The 24,734-nt window shown below is 43.0% G+C and overlaps 1 long non-coding RNA gene across 5 annotated transcripts in view; it reads right to left on the bottom strand.

The window, feature by feature from the left end:
• LOC115092763 overlaps positions 1-24,734 on the bottom strand; it is a 213,003-nt gene that overhangs the window by 183,779 nt on the left and 4,490 nt on the right. The window lies entirely within an intron of this gene.

Here is a 24,734-nt window from a genome sequence, read left to right as displayed (position 1 = left end):
CTAAACATCAAAATCACAGAACATATAGAAAGGCATGGTTTAATGGAACAAAGTCAGCATGGCTTTACCCAAGGCAAGTCTTGCCTCACAAATCTGCTTCACTTTTTTGAAAGAGTTAATAAACATGTGGACAAAGGTGAACCGGTAGATGTAGTATACTTGGATTTTCAGAAGGCGTTTGACAAAGTTCCTCATGAGAGGCTTCTAGGAAAAGTAAAAAGTCATGGAATAGGTGGCGATGTCCTTTCATGGATTGCAAACTGGCTAAAAGACAGGAAACAGAGAGTAGGATTAAATGGACAATTTTCTCAGTGGAAGGGAGTGGGCAGTGGAGTGCCTCAGGGATCTGTTTTGGGACCTTTACTTTTCAATATATTTATAAATGATCTGGAAAGAAATATGACGAGTGAGATAATCAAATTTGCAGATGATACAAAATTGTTCAGAGTAGTTAAATCACAAGCAGATTGTGATAAATTGCAGGAAGACCTTGTGAGACTGGAAAATTGGACATCAAAATGGCAGATGAAATTTAATGTGGATAAGGGCAAGGTGATGCATATAGGGAAAAATAACCCATGCTATAGTTTACACAATGTTAGGTTCCATATTAGGTGCTACAACCCAAGAAAGAGATCTAGGTGTCATAGTAGATAACACATTGAAATCGTTGGTTCAGTGTGCTGCGGCAGTCAAAAAAGCAAACAGAATGTTGGGAATTATTAGAAAGGGAATGGTGAATAAAACAGAAAATATTATAATGCCTCTGTATCCCTCCATGGTGAGACCGCACCTTGAATACTGTGTACAATTCTGGTCGCCACATCTCAAAAAAGATATAATTGTGATGGAGAAGGTACAGAGAAGGGCTACCAAAATGATAAGGGGAATGGAACAGCTCCCCTATGAGGAAAGACTAAAGAGGTTAGGACTTTTCAGCTTGGAGAAGAGACAGCTGAGGGGGGATATGATAGAGGTGTTTAAAATCATGAGAGGTCTAGAACGGGTAGATGTGAATCAGTTATTTACTCTTTCGGATAATAGAAAGACTAGGGGGCACTCCATGAAGTTAGCATGTGGCACATTTAAAACTAATCGGAGAAAGTTTTTTTTTTACTCACGCACAATTAAACTCTGGAATTTGTTGTCAGAGGATGTGGTTAGTGTAGTTAGTGTAGCTTTGTTTAAAAAAGGATTGGATAAGTTCTTGGAGGAGAAGTCCATTACCTGCTATTAATTAAGTTGACTTAGAGAATAGCCACTGCCATTAGCAATGGTAACATGGAATAGACTTAGTTTTTGGGTACTTGCCAGGTTCTTATGGCCTGGATTGGCCACTGTTGGAAACAGGATGCTGGGCTTGATGGACCCTTGGTCTGACCCAGTATGGCATGCTCTTATGTTCTTATGTTCTTATGTTTTTAGAATCTTCAGCTAAAAGAAACGCAAACCAGGTGGTCAATGCAATTATAGAAGAAAGTAAGAACACTGATATCAATGTTATCATCCGTCCAGAGACCAATGACCTCTCCAGAAATGGTGTCCTCAAAGTACAGAGAGCTTCCAAAATCTAAGGAAGAAGATTAGACACATGGCAAAGACTATTGCCTTTTCAGAAGTATTACCTAATCATGAAAAGGGAAAGGAAAGGTTATGCCATAGAGATAATTTCAATGCCCGGTTCAAAACCTGGTGTAAGGAAAGTGGTTTTTGGATGCATTGGAGGCTGGGACCATATTTGGAGCAATAAAATTTTATATAGTAAGGATGGCCTACATTTGTCTGTGGCAGGAAAGAGGATGCTAAGTGAAAAATCAAGATCATACATTAGCAGACATTTAAACCCAGGGAGCAGCGGTGGGTGAATTTGGCATGTCACCCCCAAGCAAAAGAGGAAGAGGGAATAGAAAGTAACAAAATCAATCAGTTCTAAAAAGCAGAAAAGGTGACTAGGAAGAGCATCTGGAAAGCTATGACTATAAATGTTTGTAGTCTAGAGAACAAAATCTCAGACCTGCAGGCCCTAATGGTGGAGGCAGACTCAGTCATTGTTGCTGTTACAGAGACATGTTTCACTGATTCTCATGATTGGGATACGGCCATCCTGGGCAATAACTTGTTAAAAAAGGACAGAGAGGACAGGAAAGGGGAAGAAGTAGCTCTTTGTCAAAAACAATATCCAAGCAACTGAATTGCAAGGGATATGGGGTCGAGAAGAAGCATTATGAATCGATCTAAAAAAGAAAATGATGCTTCCATTTTCACTGGTGGGATCAACTGGACAGAGAACTCATCAAAGACATCCAAAAGGTAGGAAAGAAAGCAGAAGTGTTGCTCGTTGGAGATTTTTAATCTGCCGGATGTGGCTTCTGAGGAATCCACAAGAAGTCGAAAGATAGTAGATGCCCTTCAAAGGGCTCTGCTCAAACAAATGGTAATGGAACCCATGAGGGAAGGTGTGATACTCGATCTAGTGCTCACTAATGATGATAATGTCTCTAATGTTCGGGCAGGGCCTCACGTTAGCACCAGTGATCATCAGACAGGATGATATAGCGAATAGAATACAGAGAAGTCACACAAAGACCCACATTTTGAATTTTAAAAATATGGATTTTCTCAAAATGAGGCCATATCTGGAGGAAGAACGAGAAGAATGGGAGAAAATGGACAAGGTGGAACAACGGTGGGCCAAATTAAAAGGAGTTATTACAAAGGTAACAAATCTATATGTTAGAAAAGTAAACAAGAGTAAGAGGAAAAAGAAACCTATCTGGTTCTCTAAAGAGGTGGCTGAAAAACTAAAGGCAAAAAGAATTCAATTCAAGAAGTATAAAGGATCCCAAACAGAGGGACACAGGGAAAAATATCTGGTGAAGCTGAGGATGACGAAGAAAGAAATCAGGAAAGTGAAAGGTCAAGAAGAAGAAAGGATTGCCAAAGAAGTGACAAAATATTTTTCAGATATATCAGAGAAAGAAGGGAGGCCCAAAGTGGTATAGTGAAATTGAAAGGTGACAAGGAGCAATGTGTGGAAAGAAACAAATAAACGGCAGAAACATTAAACAAATACTTCAGTTCAGTATTCACTAAAGAAGATCCTGGAGAAGGACCATTGTTGGTTGAGAAGACCTTAGATGGGGGTAGGGTAGATGAAGCTCCATTTACAGAATAAAATGTATGGGAAGAGCTAGAAAAACGGAAAGTGGACAAGGCCATTGGGTCAGATGAGTTACATCCCAGGATACTGAGAGAGCTCAGAGATGTGCTGGTGGGTCCACTGAAGGACCTGTTCAATAGATTTTGGAAACGGGAGGAGTGCAGCGAGATTGGAGAAGAGCAGTGGTGGTCCTGCTTCACAAGAGTGGTAGCAGAGAGGTAGCATCACCTAAATAAATAAATGAAGGAAAGAATAGTGAACTACCTACAATCTGGTGGGTTGCTGGACCCAAAGCAGCATGGATTCACCAGGGGAAAGTCCTGTTAGACAAATCTGATTGATTTTTTTGATTAGGTGACTAGAGAATTGGATCAAGGAAGCACACTCGATATGATCTACTTGGAGTTCAGCAAAGCTTTTGATACAGTCCTTCATAGGAGGCATGTGAATAAAATGAGAAGCTTGGGAGTGAGCACCAAGATGGTGTCATGGATAACAAATTGGTTGATGATAGGAAAGCATGTAATAATAAATGGAAACTACTCTGAATAGAGATCAGTGTTAAGTGGAGGGCCACAAGGATCGGTGTTGGGACCAGGTCTATTCAATATCTTTGTGAGCAATATTGCGGAAGGGATGTATGACTTACAGCTGCAAGAGTATTATGTGGGGGAAAAAGTTTTGATCACATCACCCCAACCCTCATTGAATTGCATTGGTTACCAATAAAGCAAAGAAATAAGTATAAGTCTCTATGTATCCTATTTAAAGCTATAAATCAAACAAACTGAATGGCTAAACACTTTAATTACATCTTCACACACCACAGCGGAACCTTCGCTCAGCTAATAAGTGTCTTTTATCAATACCATCAATCAGAACAGCACGTCTATCAGAGGTTAGAGAGCGAGCTATCTCGGTTGCAGGCCCTACGTTATGGAACTCGTTACCGGAGGAGCTTAGATTACAAAAGGACATGAAACTCTTTAAAAAGAAGTTGAAAACATTACTATTCAAAAATGCTTATGAACCAGCAGCAGGGAAATGATCAACAAGTCGGTTTGGATTCTCCACTAAGCTGTTTCTAATTGCTTATTATTGTAACACCTGGTTTTATGTGATGTTTGTTTTATCTTGTATTTTAATTTTATTTTTTTCTACTCTCCAGGTTGTTTATTAGATTTTTAAGTTTTAATTTTATTATATTTAATTTTATTAATTACAATGTATTTTACAGATAGTTTTGATTAATTTTAACTTTGTTTAGATTCTTTTATGATGTGTGACTTGTGTGCTTTTATTTATATGACTAATTGTACACCATCTAGATTGTCTACAGATCGACAGTATATAAATAAAATAAATAAAGATAAATGGTTGATACTAAGATCTACAACAGAGTAGACACGCCCGAAGGAGTAGAGAGAACAAAATGTGATTTAAGAAAGCTTGAAGAATGGTCGAAGATTTGGCAGCTGGGATTCAATGCCAAGAAGTGCAGAGTCACATATCTGGGGTGCAGAAATCCATAAGAACTGTATGTGATGTGAGGTGAAAGACTGATGTGCATGGATCAAGAGAGGGACCTTTGGGTAATACTGTCTGGTGATCTGAAGATGACAAAACAATGTGACAAGGCAATAGCTAAAGCCAGAAGAATGCTGGGCTGCATAGAGAGAAAAATAACCAATAAGAAAAAGGAGGTGATAATGCCCTTGTGCATGTCCTTGGTGAGACCTCATCCAGGACCAACAGCAGGAAATATTTCTTCACAGAAAGGGTAGTAGATGCTTGGAATGCCTTTCCAGAGGAGATGGAGAAGACGAAAACAGTCAAAGAATTCAAAGGGGCAGGGGGATAAACACTGCGGATGTCTAAAGGCTAACGGATGGAAATTAGAAAATTATGCGGGACAGTAGCTTGCTGGTGTGGCGGTTACTATGCTTAGCAGAAGGCATGGAGATTACTACCCTTAATGGTTTTAATGCAACTACAACATTGCTCCCCGCTTCAATGGCAGGGGGAAAGGAGAATTGGATTCTCACAACAACCAAGAGGGCCCAACTTCTACGGCCTGGGGTACTGATAGGCAGACCTAAGGGAAACAGCACAGGGCTGCTTCTAAGGCCAAGTCCATAAGCAACGCACGTCAGGCAGCACTGTCTGAAGTTTCAAGAAAGCTCATCACCCAGAAAAATGTTACTAGCTGCAATTTTTATAGGTATCATAAGGCTTGGGGATAACTGCACAGAGCAGCAGTTAGTACCTTAAGAGAAACATGGGGGTAGGTAACCTGCAGAGAGTGGCAGTTACTACCTTAAGAAGCTTGCTGGGCAGACCGGATGGACCATTTGGTCCTTTTCTGCCATCATTACTATCTTACTATTTTATGTAAGAACATTTTTCCAGTTTTGGGGAGGAATCCTTTTTGACAACCAAATTCCTACCCACTTAAGAAAGGAGAGTATTTTTCTGACTTTCTTCTTACCAGGAAGGAACTCTGACTCAGTGTACAGGCATTGAGAAGAACAAGCACTTGGAATCTGTTTTTTTCAGTATCAAGTACTTTTGAACTTTCCTTTTGTGATTTTGGACTTTGAAAGATTTTTCCTTGGTTGCAGTAAACTATTTATTTTGAACACCACTCCAAGTGTCCAAACTGTTTCTTTCAGATCCAGAAAAGCATAAGCCAAGACATCAAAGAGTGAGTACCACTGAGAGAGCATCGGGGAAAAGAGCGAGAGACTTTTCAGGGGTCCCCCGCCAGTGATCCTAGGGCCCTGGAGTTTTGTCCTCCTTCCCGACAGAAGAACCTCAGCACCCTGGTGGCAAAAAGACTGTGCAGATATGTGGAGAAGGAAAACTGAGAATAAGAGTGGCCCTGAAGACTGTTGTGTGCCCCTGCATCGTGAGAGGTCCCCGAACAGGGGGGTTTCACAATAAAATATTTAAAAAATGGAAATGTTCACCGACACGCTTCCGAATTTTCCAATTCTTGTCACAGAATCTACCCCCCTGAGAGGCTGCAATTAACCCTGGGGCTGTGCCGTAGACCTTCTGCACCAACAGTGTCTAGGGGCAGCAAAATCCTAAATTCCTCACTCTTGAGAACTGCTGAGTTGAGGGGGAAACAGGGAATTCAGGAATTGGTCAGGGTTCTTTTGCAGAGGGAACCTTGAGAGAGAGAGAGAGAGAGAATGTGTAAGGCAGCTGGAGAGAAGAGCTTGGAAAAGAGAGGTGAGAAGCCCAGATTCCAAAAGTGCCCCACACATACAGTGCTAGGAGGGAGGAAAGGGAGAGTAGCTGGTTTGTAAGTGATTGTGACTGGTTTTGCTTTTCAGAGTTTAGGGAACTTAGACAGAAGAAGAGAGTCCCTAGAGTCCAAGAGGGATTGGTACAGAAACAGGAGAGCCACTCTAATGAGAAAGCAAGTGAGCTGCTGAAAGAGATTAAAGCTCAGTTGCCCAGAATAGCGGGAACTGATGAGATGGACTATGGAAGCTGTAAAGAGTTATTTCGGTGATGGAGAGGGCTGTTTGCTGTTTGGAAAGTAATCTGTCCCATGTTGAACTGCGAAAAAGAATAAAGAGAGCAGTCAGTGTGAAAACCCCATACGGTCTCAGCAGTCTGAATGGCTTGGACTTTTTTTTTCCTTGGAGTGAACGGAGGAAAATTCCCTTTTACCAAGCCTTTCATCTCCAGGGAGAGGCACCATGGTGCCAAGTCTCTGGAGGGCTTAAGATTTCACCAGAAGGGGGGTTCCTCTGAGCCCAGACAGAGGTTAGTTATCTCAAGAGTTTTGAACCACTGAGGGAATTTGCTGCATTTGTAATTGCAGCTGAGAGCACATCATAAAACAGAAAATTCTGAAGCTCGTGATGGCGCATAACATGAACGCCGTAAAGTTATGATGATTGTGTTCCAGGTTACTGAGTCGCTGGAATGTACAAACCTCTTTAAAAGGGGCTTGATGCCCGATCCAGCAAACCACGGAAAGTCGGGGTTTGTCGAATTAGTCTGAGGAACCATTTTGAAAGGAAAAGCCACATTTGTGGCAAAATCTTCGGCAGATTGCTAGGAATCAGGCCGGCTGGCTACCCGGGAAATCCACCACAGATTTCCTCCGAGCAGTGGAGCTCCTTTTGGATATTTGCAGATTTGTTTCATTGGAAAAAGGCGACATCTGCCCAGTCACAAACCCCCCCAAAAAAATAAATGCTGATCAAAGCCCCTGCTCCTCCCCATTTTGGATTATGGCACTGACAGGGCAGGGCTGACCAGGGATCACTCATGCCCCCCTTTTCAACCCCATATGGGGGGCTTTGGTCCGCTCTTTTCATTTCTTCTTGATGGTTTTAGTGCGCAGAATTGTAAAAGAGCGCACAATTTTTAAAAAGCCCTGAAATGAAGGAAAACAAAAACAAAAAAAATACTCGCCAACAAAATAAAAAGGAATCCCTGCACACCCCTAATATTTGATAGGCATTGAGTAACGCTTTGTTTACGAGAGGGAGGGTGGTTTCCTGCCTTCAATAATTTCCTAAGTATTTTTGCTTAACTAGTCAAAGTGTCTTAAGGTGCAGTTCTAATTATAGAAGGCAAGCACTCTTACAACCACTAGGGAAAATCAAAAAGGAAGTTAATCTTTCATGAACCACTGTTGACTGGTTAAAATAAGCATTTAATTTTTGAACAATGAAAGCCTTCACTTCTGAAGAGCAATTGTATTCAGCAGTCACGCAGGTCTTATTGTTGAAATGCATGTGCAGCAGCTGCACTTTGAATTATTCATTTTTTTCTGTTAAATACACATGAAAGAATTAGAGCAGCAGAAATGAACCCCCTGTTGCATTTTTTTTTCTTGCTATGGATAAGAAAATAAGTAAAAGAAATATATTTATATTTCATAACGACGATTCTAGGTCGAGTGAATACTATGTCGTTTTGTATCTATTGGCAGAAGAGATGGTTAATCAGAGAACTGACAATGGCAGGAAAACTCATTCTTATGTACTGGAAGTCAGATAATATGAAGCCTGCAGAATAGTTTTTATGGATTCAATGCATATGAGCTATGAAACTAATGAGGGTGGCTCAAGGCGATCAGCTGCATGAGGTGAGGGATGAGATGGTGCTCTCTCACTATATTAATAGAAAGAATAAATACTTCAAAACAGCTGATGAACGGGCCATCATTCAACAACTAAATTCAAACAAAATTGTGTAAAAGTTCTCAGATTGATAAAATATTTCAAAGCAGGCATATCAAAAAACTCTCAACAGTTAAATTTAATAAAAATTTTAAAAAAAATTCCATGCTCTCTATACCTGTGATCATTTGATTTCCAGTCACCCTAAGGTTGTTGTGGATTTGGGAGGGGGGCGTATAAATTTTATCTTCTCACACACATACTTAAACACTCATTCTCAAATACACACCCCCATGTTTTCAGATACAAAAGCGTTTTCTCCCACACACACACACACTGATACATGCATACAGGCTCCCACATGCATACAGGTTCTCTCACACTCATGCACATACACATTCTCAGGCATCCCCTTCCTTCTGTGGCCCCATCGGGCCTCCTCTCTTCAGGCCACGACAGGAGGGGGAGGCCCTGAGAATATTTGTGTGTGTGTGACAGAGAGAGCTTGTATGCATGTAAGAGGGTGCGTGTTTGTGAGTGAGAGAGCCTGTATGCATTTGTGAGTGTGCGTGTGTGTAAAAGAGAGCTTGTATGCATATATGTGTGTGTGTGTGTGTGTGAGGGAGAGAGAGAGCCTGGCTTCCCCTCTTCGGGCTACAGCACGATGTGCTCCTCTGCATCCCTGCTGGGCGTCCTCTCTTTGGAACTCAGTGGGATGGGCTCTGCCATGACCCTGCTGGGCCTCCTCTCTTTGGGCTGCAGTGAAATGGACTCTCCTGTGGGTCCCGCCAAGCTTTTTTCTTTGGGTTGCAGCGCGATGAGGTCTGCTACACCCCTGCTGACACTTCAATAATCATACGTTCGAGGGAAGATGAGGTGGTCACTACCCCCATACTTTTATCACCTGAGGTGTCCACTGCCTCATGATAGAACTGCCCCTGGAAACTAAACTCTTTCTAGATCTAAAGACTGGAAATGTGAATTTTAAGAGAGATATCAATGGTCTTTTAACTGACTTGATTAGGGTATACTCTGACCATAATTTTATAGCTTTCATTGTTTGTTTTGTTTTTTAAATTTTTATTTATAGAATTTTCAACAAAAATCCAAGCAAAATAAACTTGTACAGAAATAGCAGATAGAGTTCCACGATGTAATATGAAACAACGTTGCAAGCAATCATAATAAGATCTCTAATACTCTGTCAGCCCACAATTAGGAAATGATAATACAAAACAAAAAAATAGCACCACGGTAAGGAAGGTACCTTTAAAAAATGTTAAATGCCATTATCTTGGAAAACCTCTAACCTTTGATAGAGGGAGCAGGTCTCTGTGGGGGTCTAGCATTGAGAAATAAAGACAACTGTGAGGGCTCAAAAAATTCATATTTAACTCCCTTAAGAATTAACCACACACACTTGCAGGGAAAATAAAGGCAAAACAAAGCCCCCAAACTAGTGACAACTGGACACATCAACAGAAAACGCTTTCTCTTAGATTGAGTTGCTTTAGCTACATCAGAGAACATTCATACTTTCAATCCTAAAAATAAAAAAAACATTCCTATTAAGAAAAAAACAATTTCAAAATGAAATCATGATCTCCCAACTGTAAATGTTACTATTAAAGTGGAAGACTCAGTTCCTTCTTCTGAAGATTTTTCAAGAAGTGAAGATAAGTGTGATAATTCTAAAGGAGTTGTAGAATCAACTTTTTCCTGTGAAATCTTACAACTTATTGGTGAAATTACTTACCTGATAATTTCGTTTTCCTTAGTGTAGGCAGATGGACTCAGGACCAATGGGTTATGAGCTCCCCTGCCAGCAGATGGAGGCGGAGTCAGGTTTCAAAGCTGACAACACCCTAGATACACCCCTACAGTAACCTCAACTCTTCAGTATTCTCTTCAAAAGCCACTGTGGCTATATCTTTGCTTAAATAACTTGATTAAAACTGATTAAACTTGATTGAACTGATTGAACTGATTTCTAAAAACTAGAGACCGCCAGTGCACTCAACCAATTTTTTTTCTTTCTGCAATTTTACAAAAATTTTTGAAATGAAATACAGAAAAAGAAACACCATTTACACAAATAGGAAATTACACATCAAACAAACTCTTCTTTCTCTGATATCTAGCACTCAACTATGGGGTGGTCAGAATTACTTAACCTAAAGGAAAAATCTGTATTACAATATCAAAGAAATTAAGACTACTACCGTAGCTTACAAGGATTGTATATACACTCTAATTGGAACTAGGTTCATTGTCTCTAGATTCTGCGGGTCTTGGAGGAACTTTCCCTGCCACAAATTGCGATAGCTGGGGGGGAGGGGGGTCATAAAATACATAGGAATTACCATCAAGCTTAACTAAGCATTTACAGGGAAACTTGCCCCACCAAGCTGCAATACTTGCGGTGTCATGAGGAGAAAAGCTTTTCTCCTCTTTTGTGTTTCCTGAGCCACGTCCGGGAACACCCTTACTTTACACCCCCAAAAAAAAAGCTCATTCCTATATCTAAGGGAATGTTTCAATAGCCATTCTCTATCTATCTCTAAAGATAAATTTACTATTAAGGTGGCCGGTGTCACCAATTCGGTATCGGAAGTGTTGATATATCCAGTAGTTGTTCGTTAGCTGGAACCAAATTTGTTATTACTTCTTCATTTTGTACCATAGATCTTTTAAACTTGGGAAGATAAAATATCTTCGATATTGGTGGCATTTCAGGTTCAGTTATTTATAACACTTCCTGAAGATATCTTTTGAAGATGTCCCGAGGAGATATCAATGAAATCTTTGGAAAGTTAATCAATCGTAAATTCTTGTTCCTGATTGCATTCTCCAAGTTTTCCATTTTTAAAGAGATACATTTTCTCTCTTTCACAGTAATATTTTGTACTTCTTGTATTATTCTAATTTGGTCTCTGTTTATTATTTTCTGTTCTAAATCAGCATTCGAATTTACCACTACTTTTACTTTTTGTTCCAGTTCCTTAACTGAATCATTTAAAGGCTTTATTTGAGAGAGTATAGAGGATTTCATTTCTTGATGGTTTTAGTGCGCAGAATTGTAAAAGAGCGCACAATTTTTAAAAAGCCCTGAAATGAAGGAAAACAAAAACAAAAAAAATACTCGCCAACAAAATAAAAAGGAATCCCTGCACACCCCTAATATTTGATAGGCATTGAGTAACGCTTTGTTTACGAGAGGGAGGGTGGTTTCCTGCCTTCAATAATTTCCTAAGTATTTTTGCTTAACTAGTCAAAGTGTCTTAAGGTGCAGTTCTAATTATAGAAGGCAAGCACTCTTACAACCACTAGGGAAAATCAAAAAGGAAGTTAATCTTTCATGAACCACTGTTGACTGGTTAAAATAAGCATTTAATTTTTGAACAATGAAAGCCTTCACTTCTGAAGAGCAATTGTATTCAGCAGTCACGCAGGTCTTATTGTTGAAATGCATGTGCAGCAGCTGCACTTTGAATTATTCATTTTTTTCTGTTAAATACACATGAAAGAATTAGAGCAGCAGAAATGAACCCCCTGTTGCATTTTTTTTTCTTGCTATGGATAAGAAAATAAGTAAAAGAAATATATTTATATTTCATAACGACGATTCTAGGTCGAGTGAATACTATGTCGTTTTGTATCTATTGGCAGAAGAGATGGTTAATCAGAGAACTGACAATGGCAGGAAAACTCATTCTTATGTACTGGAAGTCAGATAATATGAAGCCTGCAGAATAGTTTTTATGGATTCAATGCATATGAGCTATGAAACTAATGAGGGTGGCTCAAGGCGATCAGCTGCATGAGGTGAGGGATGAGATGGTGCTCTCTCACTATATTAATAGAAAGAATAAATACTTCAAAACAGCTGATGAACGGGCCATCATTCAACAACTAAATTCAAAACAAAATTGTGTAAAAGTTCTCAGATTGATAAAATATTTCAAAGCAGGCATATCAAAAAACTCTCAACAGTTAAATTTAATAAAAATTTTAAAAAAAATTCCATGCTCTCTATACCTGTGATCATTTGATTTCCAGTCACCCTAAGGTTGTTGTGGATTTGGGAGGGGGGCGTATAAATTTTATCTTCTCACACACATACTTAAACACTCATTCTCAAATACACACCCCCATGTTTTCAGATACAAAAGCGTTTTCTCCCACACACACACACACTGATACATGCATACAGGCTCCCACATGCATACAGGTTCTCTCACACTCATGCACATACACATTCTCAGGCATCCCCTTCCTTCTGTGGCCCCATCGGGCCTCCTCTCTTCAGGCCACGACAGGAGGGGGAGGCCCTGAGAATATTTGTGTGTGTGTGACAGAGAGAGCTTGTATGCATGTAAGAGGGTGCGTGTTTGTGAGTGAGAGAGCCTGTATGCATTTGTGAGTGTGCGTGTGTGTAAAAGAGAGCTTGTATGCATATATGTGTGTGTGTGTGTGTGTGAGGGAGAGAGAGAGCCTGGCTTCCCCTCTTCGGGCTACAGCACGATGTGCTCCTCTGCATCCCTGCTGGGCGTCCTCTCTTTGGAACTCAGTGGGATGGGCTCTGCCATGACCCTGCTGGGCCTCCTCTCTTTGGGCTGCAGTGAAATGGACTCTCCTGTGGGTCCCGCCAAGCTTTTTTCTTTGGGTTGCAGCGCGATGAGGTCTGCTACACCCCTGCTGACACTTCAATAATCATACGTTCGAGGGAAGATGAGGTGGTCACTACCCCCATACTTTTATCACCTGAGGTGTCCACTGCCTCATGATAGAACTGCCCCTGGAAACTAAACTCTTTCTAGATCTAAAGACTGGAAATGTGAATTTTAAGAGAGATATCAATGGTCTTTTAACTGACTTGATTAGGGTATACTCTGACCATAATTTTATAGCTTTCATTGTTTGTTTTGTTTTTTAAATTTTTATTTATAGAATTTTCAACAAAAATCCAAGCAAAATAAACTTGTACAGAAATAGCAGATAGAGTTCCACGATGTAATATGAAACAACGTTGCAAGCAATCATAATAAGATCTCTAATACTCTGTCAGCCCACAATTAGGAAATGATAATACAAAACAAAAAAATAGCACCACGGTAAGGAAGGTACCTTTAAAAAATGTTAAATGCCATTATCTTGGAAAACCTCTAACCTTTGATAGAGGGAGCAGGTCTCTGTGGGGGTCTAGCATTGAGAAATAAAGACAACTGTGAGGGCTCAAAAAATTCATATTTAACTCCCTTAAGAATTAACCACACACACTTGCAGGGAAAATAAAGGCAAAACAAAGCCCCCAAACTAGTGACAACTGGACACATCAACAGAAAACGCTTTCTCTTAGATTGAGTTGCTTTAGCTACATCAGAGAACATTCATACTTTCAATCCTAAAAATAAAAAAAACATTCCTATTAAGAAAAAAACAATTTCAAAATGAAATCATGATCTCCCAACTGTAAATGTTACTATTAAAGTGGAAGACTCAGTTCCTTCTTCTGAAGATTTTTCAAGAAGTGAAGATAAGTGTGATAATTCTAAAGGAGTTGTAGAATCAACTTTTTCCTGTGAAATCTTACAACTTATTGGTGAAATTACTTACCTGATAATTTCGTTTTCCTTAGTGTAGGCAGATGGACTCAGGACCAATGGGTTATGAGCTCCCCTGCCAGCAGATGGAGGCGGAGTCAGGTTTCAAAGCTGACAACACCCTAGATACACCCCTACAGTAACCTCAACTCTTCAGTATTCTCTTCAAAAGCCACTGTGGCTATATCTTTGCTTAAATAACTTGATTAAAACTGATTAAACTTGATTGAACTGATTGAACTGATTTCTAAAAACTAGAGACCGCCAGTGCACTCAACCAATTTTTTTTCTTTCTGCAATTTTACAAAAATTTTTGAAATGAAATACAGAAAAAGAAACACCATTTACACAAATAGGAAATTACACATCAAACAAACTCTTCTTTCTCTGATATCTAGCACTCAACTATGGGGTGGTCAGAATTACTTAACCTAAAGGAAAAATCTGTATTACAATATCAAAGAAATTAAGACTACTACCGTAGCTTACAAGGATTGTATATACACTCTAATTGGAACTAGGTTCATTGTCTCTAGATTCTGCGGGTCTTGGAGGAACTTTCCCTGCCACAAATTGCGATAGCTGGGGGGGAGGGGGGGTCATAAAATACATAGGAATTACCATCAAGCTTAACTAAGCATTTACAGGGAAACTTGCCCCACCAAGCTGCAATACTTGCGGTGTCATGAGGAGAAAAGCTTTTCTCCTCTTTTGTGTTTCCTGAGCCACGTCCGGGAACACCCTTACTTTACACCCCCAAAAAAAAAGCTCATTCCTATATCTAAGGGAATGTTTCAATAGCCATTCTCTATCTATCTCTAAAGATAAATTTACTATTAAGGTGGCCGGTGTCACCAATTCGGTATCGGAAGTGTTGATATATCCAGTAGTTGTTCGTTAGCTGGAACCAAATTTGTTATTACTTCTTCATTTTGTACCATAGATCTTTTAAACTTGGGAAGATAAAATATCTTCGATATTGGTGGCATTTCAGGTTCAGTTATTTATAACACTTCCTGAAGATATCTTTTGAAGATGTCCCGAGGAGATATCAATGAAATCTTTGGAAAGTTAATCAATCGTAAATTCTTGTTCCTGATTGCATTCTCCAAGTTTTCCATTTTTAAAGAGATACATTTTCTCTCTTTCACAGTAATATTTTGTACTTCTTGTATTATTCTAATTTGGTCTCTGTTTATTATTTTCTGTTCTAAATCAGCATTCGAATTTACCACTACTTTTACTTTTTGTTCCAGTTCCTTAACTGAATCATTTAAAGGCTTTATTTGAGAGAGTATAGAGGATTTCATTTCAACAATTGTCTCCCATATTGTTTCCAGAGTAAATATAGCTGGTCTTACCGCCGCTGGCTCAGTTTGTATAATAGTTCCTCCTACTGCCCCTCCAGAATGCTCCAGCATCGAATCCTCCTCTTCCCCGGTCTAGCCCGATAACCTTCCTGGGTCCTGTGTTTCTACTTCTCTCCCGTCCAGTCCTGCTGAGCTACGCCGCAAAACTTCTTGGTCTGGCGGTGTGACTCCCAGCTCGAGAGAGTTCCAGCTTGCTGCCGGATTCGCAGGGGGAGTTCCTTCCGCAGGGCTTAAAGGTGATAAACAGGCAAGGATTGAGGATAGCTCTTCTTCCCCTCCCCCTCTCTCCAGCGGCTGGGCTCCTGCGACAGAATCCTTGCGCACCACATGGAAGTCCATTGGACCGGTCACGGAAGAGTTCGGAGGGGCTGCAGGGTAGGGCTCACCTCGCGGTTTTCTCTTCCATCCCATTTTGAAGAAAACTAACTTCGCAAGTAATAAATTTAAGTTTGTCTTCCGGAGCTCTCATGCGTTGTTGGGTTATGGAGCGGCCATCTTGGTTCTGCCCGTTTGGCTACCGCACTCAACCAATTAACGCCGACACAGGACAAACTGTGGATGTCTTGAACTAGGGGTAGGCAATGGCTTACGCGTATTTGCTTAGTCTCGAGGTTCACTTTCTGAGGTTCTCCTTCTCTGGGGCAGCCGTGGACGGGATGCTGAGTCCATCTGTCTACACTAAGGAAAACAAAATTATCAGGTAAGTAATTTCTCCATTTCTTAGCATGCAGCCAGATGGACTCAGGACCAGTGAGATGTACAAAAGCTACTCCCGGACAGGGCAGGAGACTGCCTGTGGCCCACTTAGTACTGCCCTTGCGAAGGCTGCGTCTTCTCGGGCCTGAACATCCAGGTGGTAGAACCTGGAGAAGGTGTGTAGGGAGGACCATGTTGCCGCTCGACAGATCTCGGTGGGCGACAGCAGCCTGGTTTCTGCCCAAGATACTGCATGGGCCCTAGTAGAATGAGCCTTAACCTAAAATGGTAAAGGCTTTCCTGCCTCTATGTAGGTTGCCTTGATTACTTCCTTGATCCAGTGGGCTATAGTCACTTGCGAGGCCGCTTCTCCTTGCTTCTTCCCGCTGTGAAGAATGAACAAGTGATCCGTTTTGCGCACTGGTTCCGATCTTTCCAGGTATCGCACCAGGAGTCTGCCGATATTTAGATGGCGAAGAAGGCATGAGTCTTCCGAGTCCTTATGTTCATCCAGAGATGGTAGGGAGATGGCTTGGTTCAAATGAAACTTGGAAACCACTTTTGGTAGGAAGGAGGAGACAGTGCGCAGCTGTATGGTTCCAGGAGGGAACCTAAGGAACGGTTCCAGACAGGATATTGCCTGTATTTCAGAGATGCAACGAGCTGAACATATTGCCACCAGGAATACCATCTTCAATGTTAAGAGGCATAGTGACAGACCGCGCGTTGGTCTGAAGGAAGCCCCCGCTAGGAAGTCTAATACCAGACTGAGGTTCCATAGGGGCACCGGCCACTTTAGGGGTGGCTGAAGTTGCTTAACTCCTTTTAGGAAACGGGTCAAATCCAGATGAGCTGATAGACGGATACCGTTCACTTCGGCTCTGAAGCAGGAGAGGGCGGCTACTTGGACCTTGAGGGAGTTGAGTGACAACCCCTTTTACATACCGTCCTGTAGAAACTACAGAATCATGGGGATCTTGCCCGTCTGCAGGAGTGTCCTGCGGTCCTCGCACCAGGCTTCGAATGTTCTCCAGATCCGTCTGTATGCCAGAGATCTTGAGAACTTGCACGCGCAGAGCAGGGTGTCAATCGCAGCCTTCGAGTAACTGTGCTTCTTCGGGTGAGTCCTCTCAAGGGCCAGACCATAAGAGAGAATCGAGATGGATCCTCGTGAAGAATCGGGCCCTGCTGGAAAAGGTCCCTGTGTAGAGGTAGGCAAAGAAGGCTCTCCGCAAGGAGTCTTTGCATGTCTGCATACCATGGGCGTCTTGGCCAATCCAAGGCCACTAGTAGAACTAGTCCCCTGTGGTGTTCTATCTTGCAGATGATCTTGCCCAGTAGTGGCCATAGGGGGAAGGCATACAGTAAGTCTTCCTCTGGCCAGGTCTAGATGAGAGCGTTGATCCTTTGGGAGTGTGGCTCTCGTCTGCGGCTGAAGAACCTGGGGACTTGGGCACTGAGATAGGTGGCCAGTAGGTCCATGGCTGGGAGGCCCCAGCGATTTACTATCAGTTGGAAGGCTGTGGTCGACAGCTTCCATTCCCCCGGGTCCAGGCTCTCTCTACTGAGGAAGTCTGCTGAGACATTGTCTTTTCCTGCGAAATGGGAGGCTGAGATCCCTTGTAGGTTTATCTCTGCCCATGCCATGAGAGGGTCTATCTCCAGAGACACCTGCTGGCTCCTAGTTCCTCCCTGGTGGTTGATGTAGGCAACCATTGTAGCATTGTCTGACATTACTCAAACCGCTTTGCCTCGGAGTCTGTTGCTGAATCGCAGCCATGCTGGTCTGACTGCTCAAGTTTCCAGGTGGTTTATGTTCCATCCCACCTCTTCCTTGCTCCATTGTCCCTGGGGCATCAGTTCCTGACAGTGGGCTCCCCAACCTCGCAGGCTCGCATCCGTGGTGAGCACGATCCAGGTCGTGGGATAGGCTTACTCCCTTGCTCAGGTGGTCTTCCTGTAGCCACCACTGAAGCTGAGAAATACCTCTGCTGGTAGTTGGAGGCGAATTGAGTAGTCCTGGGACAGTGGGTTCCAGCGTGACAGTAAGGAGCACTGAAGTGGTCACATGTGAGCCCTTGCCCACGGAACGACCTCCAGGGTCGATGCCATGAGCCTGAGGACTTGAAGATAGTCCCATATCTTGGGGCATGCATTGGTCATCAATCGTAATTGTCTCATCAGCTTCCTTCTCCTCGGGGGAGGGAGGAAAACTTTGGCCCCCAGGTACTCTAGAGAATGAGAGGGCTGCAGGCTGCTCTTGACCATGTTCATGACCCAACCGAGCTCCTACAGTTGGTTCTTGCTCTGCTGGTCACCTGCCGGATCTCTTCTGAAAACTTTGCCCTGATCAGCCAGTCGTCCAAGTAAGGGTGTACCAAGATACCTTCCTTCCTCAGTGTTGTCGCCATGACCACCATACTTTTGGAGAATGTTCTGGGGGTGGTTGCTAGGCTGAAGGGTAGCACTCAGAACTGGTAATGGTGACTCAGTATCACAAAGCAAAGGAAACGCTGGTGATCTTGATGGACTAGAATGTGAAAGTAGGTTTCGGAGAGGTCCAGGGAGGTTAGGAATTCTCCTGATTGTACTGCCATTATTACGGAGTGAAGAGTCTTCATGCGGAAGTGAAGTTTCCGCAGATGATGGTTGATGTTCTCGAGATCCAAGATGGGTTGGAATGATCCTTCTTTCTTGGGAACAATAAAAGAGATGGAATAGTGCCCCGTATTTTGTTGGGGTGTAGGAACTGGAGTTATTGCCTTTAGACTGAGTAGTCTTGCTAGAGTGGCTTCCACTGCCAGTCTCTTGATGTGGGAGTGGCAGGGTGACATCATAAAATTGTCCTGAGGGATGCTGCGGAACTCCAGAGAGTAACCTTCTCGAATGATGTTTAGCACCCATTTATCCGACAAGATCTCAACCCATCATTGATAGAAGAGGGAAAGTCGACCCCCTATTTCCTCTTCCTGTGGATGGGTCATCCCATTCGTATTGGGAAGTACGACCGGGCCTGTTCCTCTCTTGGTTTGTTGGTTCCGAAAGGGCTGAGACCTTCCTGAGAGACGAGGTGCCTGGAACTGCGAGTTCCTGTAGGGACGAAAGCATTGAGAGCCTCTGCCCCAAGTTCTTCTGGGGGACGGGCGCTGGGATCTTTTACCCCTGTCCTCCGGTAGCCGGGGCACTGGAGATTCGCTCCACTTGCTAGCTAACTTCTCTAATTCGCTTCCGAATAAGAGAGATCCTTTGAAGGGCATCCTTGTAAGATTCACTTTAGAGGTCGCATCAGCAGACCAGTTCTGCAACCATAACTGTCTTCTGGCCGCCACTACTGAGGCTACTCCTCTGACTGAGGTCCACACCAGATCTGAGCTTGAGTCCATCAGAAAGGCTGCTGCTGGTTCAATTGTTTCACCAGTATATGTTCCTGAGTTGTTTGCCTCTCTCTCGAGAGGAGCAATCAGGAACGTGCCAGCAGGAAGCAATCTCTAGTGTCATTGCTGTTGCGTTGAAGGCCTGTTTAAGGATGGATTCTAATCGTCTATCCTGAGTAACCTTCAATGCAACCCCTCCCTCAACGGAACTGGTTGTTCATTTTGAGACGGCACAGACCATGGCGTCCACTTTTGGGAAATGCAGGCGTTCCTTGGACGCTGGTTCCAGAGGGTACAAGGCTTCCAAGGCCCAACCTCGTTTATAGCTGGCCTCTGGGGCGTCCCATTCCAGGTTAATCAGTTCCTGGATGGCTGCCATCATAGGGAAGTAGCACGAGGCTTTACGAAGGGACACCAAGATGGGGGTTCTTCTTTGGTTCCGCCATAGGGTCCGTGCCTGGGATAGACTCTAAAGACTCTGGGAAACAAGGGCTGATAATTCATTCCTGTGGAAGAAGTGAAGCATGGTTTGGTATGGTTCCAGGCCTGGAGGGATTTCTCCTTCTTCCAGGGAGCCGCCATCATCATCCAAGGTGTCCAGGTCCTTGTCAGGGAAATTCTTGGTTAGGCGAGGCATGTCTCGAGACATCCAAGCAAGGCTGGGAGGATCTTGTGCTTCTGACAGGGGTTGAACCCGGGTCACAGTCGGGCTGATTGCGCCTTATTGAAGGCTTGCAGCCCTTGGAAAAATTCCAACCAGTAGAAGGTCCCTGGGTCCATGTTAATCCCAGGGAGAGTCGGAGTAGGGGCCCCTGAGGTGCCCTCTTGTGGAGAAGCCATTTTGGAGTTGCATAGATCTGGGCTGCTATCGAATATAGTGCTTCCGGACCCATCCTCAGACAGTGAGGGACCAGGTTTTGGTCCCCCCTGGGCTTCTTCGCAATGTTGACATAGGCAGGACTCCAGTTCAGGCTGCGTGGATCTGATGTGGCAGGCTGTGCAAAGAGAGTGCCTTCTGGGCTTCTTGGACGCCGGTGCCATTGCCTCTATGTCTAGGCGCACTGGTAATGTGCTTCAATGTGCGCAAAGTTATGCGTGTGAGCACAATACGCACGTGTAGTCGTAAGCGCGGCTCTGCGTGTAGTTATGCATGCAGTGTGCACTCAGTTGTGCGCGCAGTGAGCATTCGTTTGTGCGCACAGTTATGCACGCAGCTGTGCACGCGTCTATATTGGATGCGCCCAAGTTGGGCGCATTGTCTGTCCTGCCTGCCCCGTGTGTACCACCGGTCGAGAAGGGAAGATGGCACCCACGCCCCCTGCGTCTAAGATGGCTCCTCCGAGGGTCTCCACGTGTGTGGACCTCTGCACCGGATCGGGGCCTAGCCCAACCAAGGCTGCTTAACCCGATCAGTGCTCCCTTTTAACCTCGCTGGAAGAAAAGACGGAATCGGTATGGCAATCCGAGCCCCGGAGACCTGAATTTATAGTTGTCTCCTTACCTGGTCTCAGCGCTTACTGATCGCATGTCAGGAAGGTCTCCAGCTGCAGGGGGAGAGGGCTTTACCTTCACCGCCATGCTCGGTTGTGCACCCGCTACCTTTCAGCCACTCTGGGGGCTAAGCCCATGCCGGGAACCAGCTACCAGACCAAGGCATACCTCTGAGGGACATCGAAAATCACCTCACGAATTCTCAACTGGGGGAGGGACCCTTAGGTATCACCGCAGGAGAGTGGGGCTCGATCTTCTTTAAGGTAAAAATCTTTCTTTTTTGCTGTAATTCTTAACACTATTCTAGTGTGTGGGATAATGTCCGCATCTGCTAGGAGGCTGAGAGATACTGAGGAGCTGAGGTCACTGCAGGGGTATAAATAGAGTGACGTCAGCTTTGAAATCTGACTCCATCTCCCATCTGCTAGCAGAAGAGCACATAACCCACTGGTCCTGAGTCCATCTGGCTACACGCTAGGAAATGGCAAATAATAAACCTTCGAAACTGGGGGAGGGGGGGGGGGGGAATCAAATTTTCTAAGACTTTCATTTTCCAAAAAATATCTGTGCAGCATCTCCAAGGGGGATACCAGTTTTTTCTTAGGAAAATTCTATTATCCTGATGTTTGAATGACGAATAACATTTTCCACTTTATTTTGCAAATACAAATGACCAGACGAAATAACTGCCGCCAACGAATCATCACCCAGGATACTGTCCAGCGACTGCTCTTTGGAGTGCTTTCGTTGTTTTTATTTACTATTTTATTTCATATTTCTTTGTTTCTTTCTCTAAATTATTATATTACAGTAAATATACTTTACCTTCTGTAACCAAAAAAACGCATGGATCTAGAGACTGAATAATTTTATGGTGACCTAACACATGCAGAGATACAACCATAAAATGTTAAATAAAGAAGGGTTTTTTGTTCTATTTTTTAATAAGAGTCTTTCTTTAATTCTCAATATTGCTGTACTATTCCAATGCTTGTCCCAAAGAGTATTTACAGATCTACAGTCTACACATTCCATTTTATGTTTAGACTTCAAAAAATATACATACAATATAACACAGGGTGGGGGGAGATTATCTGGCATTACAAGAAAAACCTCTCCTGGAATATTATAAGCTCCTACATACTTACTTCTCACGTCACAAAACCATTGATTTCCTCTCTCCTCAGAAATCATCTCAGTTTAGCTATAAAAAGCCAGAAGAAAAGCTAGGAAGTGTCCAGAAAGGATTATATTTTAAAACTGATATTTTTTCTTTTTTTAATTTTAAACCCTTAGTGCTATTGATTTGTTTTCAGAGTGTTGAAAGGACAATGACACCATCATGGAGAAGAGGAACTTCTCGCAAAACTACTGTCATTACTTTCAATAGTTATTCTAATAGGGCTAACTCTGGCTTTGTCATTATGATTTCTTTTGGTATCGTATGCCTGGGTTTTCCTTTTGGAGGATTTCTGCTCTCTCTGTAACAGTGGCGTAGCCAGAACTGAATTTTTTTGGGGGGGCCCAGGTTTAACATGGGTGGGCAGTGAGCATACAGGTCTAGGCCCTATTAGTTGTACGCTTATCGATAAATAATGCCTTAGAGTGCACCTGACAACGGATATCTAAGTAGTCTGCAACAGCCACCATGCATCATGAGAACTCTAAAATATTTCAAGCACTTACCAACATTAAAAATGCCTTACTAATCTGTATTTATGTTGCATAGATCCGGGCTGCTATCGAATATAGTGCTTCCGGACCCATCCTCAGACAGTGAGGGACCAGGTTTTGGTCCCCCCTGGGCTTCTTCGCAATGTTGACATAGGCAGGACTCCAGTTCAGGCTGCGTGGATCTGATGTGGCAGGCTGTGCAAAGAGAGTGCCTTCTGGGCTTCTTGGACGCCGGTGCCATTGCCTCTATGTCTAGGCGCACTGGTAATGTGCTTCAATGTGCGCAAAGTTATGCGTGTGAGCACAATACGCACGTGTAGTCGTAAGCGCGGCTCTGCGTGTAGTTATGCATGCAGTGTGCACTCAGTTGTGCGCGCAGTGAGCATTCGTTTGTGCGCACAGTTATGCACGCAGCTTCTGAATACACAACAATATCATACAAAACGTAAACAAAGAACATTTAACAGGAACATCAGATCCAATTATGTAATAAAACAAATATCAATGTATTCTTTTATGATTCTTCTTTCCAAAAATTCAGAGATCATCATAGAAACAATAAAACAACAATCACAAAAGAATCATAAGAACTTAAAATTGGCAATGGGTGTAGAACAGAATTAGGACATGCAAAAAAAATGTATTCAAATTCTGGTATCAGCTCGGTGACACCAAAATAAACTCCCTCCACTGCCAAACCCCTATAAAAAGAATAAATAACACATAGAGCCATGCCATACCTCACCTCAACAGCGGTAATGCTCAGGACTCAAAACAGCAGTAAACATTACACCAGGCCCTAGAACGGTAATATACCACCTACTGGGCAAACAGAATAAGTCGGACTGCTACAAATCCCTACAGAGAAACTACATACTAACCCAGGGATGGTGAACTCTAGTCCTCGAGTGCCACAAAGAATATGCATGAGATAGATTTGCATACAATGGAGGCAGTGCATACAAATCTTTCTCATGCATATTCATTGTAGATATCCTGAAAACCTGGCCTGTTTGTGACACTCGAGGACTGGAGTTCGCCATCCCTGCGCTAGCCGAAATACTGCACCACTATCGTACATGCGCAGCACAGAGACCCTTACCTAATACAAAATAATGGGCTACAAATTAGAAACAGAAACCTACAGACAAAACAAATGGAAAACCCAAGAAACCAGACTCTGTGAACACTTGACTATTGAAGAAAAAGCAAAATACAAAGATATAAGAAATGCATATTCCCAAAGAAGGCATATTCCAATCGCTGAAAGTCAAAATATTTTATTTTTATCTTTGTTGCCTGATCTTTTTTCTCTAATTGGTTGGTCCCAGTTTCTTTTTCCCCCTTGTGTGTCTTTTTCTAATTCCTGTTTCTTCTCTCTCCTCCTGTCTTCTTTCCTTTTTCCTTCATACATGCACAGGCTCTCTCTCACATGCATTCTCTGATATACACGCTTTCTTTCACACAAGCTCCCACTCTTGCATGCTCTCTCTCATACACACAGGCTCTCACTCTCATTTACTCTCTCTCACACACAAGATCCCAATCCCACATGCACACAATCAGGCTCTCAATCTCACAAACTTTTACACGCAGGCTCCCATTCCCATAAACACACGCACAGAGGCTCTCACTCTCACAAGCTCTCTCTCTCACACATGCAGGTTCTCACTCCTATATATATAGGCTCCTGCTTGCACATGCTCTCTCTTGCACACAAGCTTCCATTCTCACCCCCACCACACACACAGGCTCTTACCTATACATGCTCTCTCACATGCAGGTTAGCATTCACACACACACACACACACACACAGGCTTTAATTCTCACATGCTCTTACATTCAAGCTCTCAATCCCCCAAACATTCACACAGATTCTCTCTCACACACATGCTGTCATCCAGGTTCCCTTTCCCTCCCACAGGCAGAACCAAACATGCTCACACCTCTCTTCTTGGGACACTGGGCAATGCTGATTGGGTTGAACTGAACCCAAAGTGGGTGAGCCATGGCTTTCAAAATACTGGCAGGCTCCCCATCAGGAGCAGAAGTGAGAGCCCATTTTGCTGCTCCTCCTCATGTGCCGTCTTGCAGGGCTAGCACTTCCTCTATGCTGATCTTGTGCATCGCAAGATCAGCATAAAGCACTTGCTTGCCACAGGGCTAGGACAGGTGGAGGAGCAGGAGAATGGGCTCCCTCCCGGTGAGGTTATTT

The sequence above is a fragment of the Rhinatrema bivittatum genome, chromosome 5 (genome assembly GCF_901001135.1).
Source record: "Rhinatrema bivittatum chromosome 5, aRhiBiv1.1, whole genome shotgun sequence".
Classification (NCBI taxonomy): Eukaryota; Metazoa; Chordata; class Amphibia; order Gymnophiona; family Rhinatrematidae; genus Rhinatrema; species Rhinatrema bivittatum.
Note: the sequence above shows the minus strand (reverse complement) of the source record. Positions and strands in the feature narration are given on the sequence as shown.